The sequence below is a fragment of the Otolemur garnettii genome, unplaced genomic scaffold (assembly GCF_000181295.1).
Source record: "Otolemur garnettii isolate 467f Iridium unplaced genomic scaffold, OtoGar3 scaffold00215, whole genome shotgun sequence".
NCBI classification, from domain to species: Eukaryota; Metazoa; Chordata; class Mammalia; order Primates; family Galagidae; genus Otolemur; species Otolemur garnettii.
In genome coordinates this window covers 651,875-655,131 of record NW_003852610.1, presented here as the reverse complement: position 1 = coordinate 655,131, position 3,257 = coordinate 651,875, and positions in this window count along the sequence as shown.

The following is a 3,257-nucleotide window of genomic DNA, read 5'->3' as shown; positions in this document are numbered from 1 at the left end:
AAAAAAAAAACTTCAAAAAACTTAGACCTAAAAAAGCCAAAAGAATTCATCTGCAGCATATTTGCACTACTAGAAATGGTAAATGAAGTTTTAAAGCAATGAATTTATCAAGAGAAGATTAGAGTTCTAAATATTTACAGACGTAGTTAAAAAGTTTTAAAATACATGAACCAAAAGCAAGACAATTTGTAAAAGAAAAAGCTAATAAGCCAGACATTATTAACATTAAACCCTTCTCTTTGTGAAAAACATCATTAAGAGACTACCAAGTCAAGTCACAGACTAAGAGAAAATATTTTTTTAAATACTTTCAAAATATATACCTGATAATGGACTGATATTTAAAATATACAAAGGATATAGAAAGGAGTCTTACATAGAAGTCACCAATAAATAAGCAGACCACCCAGTTAAAAAAATAGGGGATAAAAACTAAAACATTTCACCAAAGAAGATATGCAGGTGACAAATTGACATTGGAAAGGCATCTAACATTCTCTTTTATTAGGAAAATGCAAATTAAAACAAGAATCATATGTCAATACACACGTGATAAAGTGGTTAAAACCCAAAGAATTAACCATTCTTTTTAATTTTTCAATTTTGGGTGACAATGTGCTACAACAGAAAGTCGTGTTTATCCCTGATGGGAATGCGAATGACATAGCCACTTTGCAATACAGTTAGTCAGTTTCTAATAAAACTAACGTAGTCTTACCAGCTGACCCAGCAATTTTGCTTCTATTGAGTTGAAAATTTATGCTCACCCTCAAAAATGTGCACACAAATATTTATCTATAATTGCAAAAAGACAATCAAGATGTTCTTCAATAGGCAAATGGATAAATAATAGCACCAACATACAATGGAATGATATTCAGCAGCACAAAGAAATATCAACCCACAACAAACAACATGGCTAAGTGAGAAAAGCAGCCTGAAAATGCTATATGCTTTATGATTCCATTTAAATGACACCCTGAAAAGGCAATCCTATGGATGTGGAAAACAAATCAATAGTTTCCAGTGGTTTGGGAAGCGGGGAGCTGTGGAAAGGTGAAACACAGGGATATTTTTAGATGGAGAAAGTATTATATATAATAATGGAGTGGTGGCTTATATGGCCTTGCCCATTTACCAAAATCAGAATTTTGCCACACAGAATTAACATTTATATATGCAAATTTTTAAAAATGTTTTTCGGATATCAGGATCCCAGGATAGAAGAACATGACCAAAGAATCTAACTACTTGATAAACATATAAACAACCTCAGTAAAGGCTATCAGAGAAGCAAGTAAAGGAAAAAGTAGTGCTCACCTAAGTGACTTTAAAGATAGTGACTGTAAGACTATCTGTTGACTGTTCTCTATCTGATGAAGTTGTCCCCCATGTGAGCAAGGGTTAACGAATCTGTTGCTGCTGTATATGGCACTGGAATTGAACAATCCCATAAAGTGTGGGTGGTAGGAGCCAGGTATCACACTATTAGGTGAAAGTGATACAGGGTTCCCCCTCATTCAAGGCTGGACAGGGGACCCCAGTTTTCCTAGGTTTGGGCAAGTTCATGAAGGGAACACCCTGACCTTTTGCCCTCAGCTGGAGGGACTGCATTCATTCTTTTGTCAATAATACTCATTAACGATGAAAAAAGTGTTTCTATTTGCCAAGTCCTGGCCTAGTGTACCTCTCAAGACCCCTAGATAAAAGAGCCCACATAGAGACTCCCCAGTTAGTTAGTACTTTTCCCCCACCAGAAGCTCTGGTGCCTTTTACTTCTTCTGTATTTTCTTTCTAATTTCTTTTTTTTTCTTTTATCTTTTTTTTTTTTAACAGACAGAGTCTCCCTTTATTGCCCTTGGTAGAGTGCTGTGGCATTACAGCTCACAGCAACCTCCAGCTCTTGGGCTTAGGCGATTCTCTTGCCTCAGCCTCCCAAGTGACTGGGACTACAGGCGCCTGCCACAATGCCTGGCTATTTGTTATTGTTGTTTTTGTTGTTGCAGTTTGGCCAGGGCTGGGTCCAAACCCGCCACCCTCTGTATATGGGGCTGGCACCCTACTCACTGAGCCACAGATGCCGCCCTCCTTTCTAATTTCTAATAAAAATCCTATCTTACCACTGATCTGTGGTCCATGGATTTATTCTTTGAATCCCCAAGACCAAGGACTTACTGAAGAGCAAAATTCCAGTATCAAAAGTTTGCAGACAAGTAGAATGTTCTCTATGTTAATAGATGAGAGTTGGTTGATGTGAACATGAACTCATTTTTAGTTTACTATAGAGGCAGATGGTCTATGTAGAAATATTTACACACACATGTATAAACATGGGTTCGTACGTACACTGTATTTCCTTACTCTGTAACTGAGAGGGCTGAGAAGCATTGGGACCCACTGACAACATGCATACCTCACACTGAGATCTTGGTGTGAAATGCCATTCTCCAATAGAAGGAACCACAGTTTTTTGGAGAAATGACTGTAGGTTTGAGGTAAAAAAATATACCATATGAAAGGGAACCCTCTCATGGTGCCAGAAAGTAAGGAAGTGTGAACAAACAAAACCCCACGATGATGAGTCTGACAAAGGGACAGGAACCAACTGAAAGATCTCCTGGTGGTCAACATCAGGAAATGTGAACAGCAAAATAAATAACCCAAAGGATAAAGCAAAGTTTTGTGATTCCATAAGTATATTAAGAAATGACTAAGTATATAAATAAATGGAAGAGAATAGATAAATCTCTCATACAGAAGAATTCTGAGTAATTTGTGTTGATACTGATTCCTTGCAGGGGAGGGGCATAGTTCCTTTCCCTCTGTGTGGGGTCCCACATGGAGGGGACAGTAGCTTTACAGAGGAGAAGCCTGGCAAACATGCCCTCAGCAAGGTGATCAAGGCCAACATCAGAAGGTGCCAAATTGTAAAACTCAGTAGACACTGATAACAAAAGATGAATACAAGCCACACTTGAGCACATTTTGTAATTGCAGAAGTCAACTGTGAATTGAGTAACACAAATTTAGTACAGTTTTTTTTCCTTCTTAACGTGTGTATACATTTTTTTTGGCACCCTCAGTATGTGCCTTTGATATGATATAATGAGACTGGAGCTTTACAGCTGGTGGTATTCCTCCCCAAAGTTCATGAAACCAGTCTAATCATGAGAAAAACATCAGACAAACCCCAATACAGGGTAATGCTACAAAATCCCTGAGCAGTATACCAATGTTATCAAAAACAAAGGAAGTCT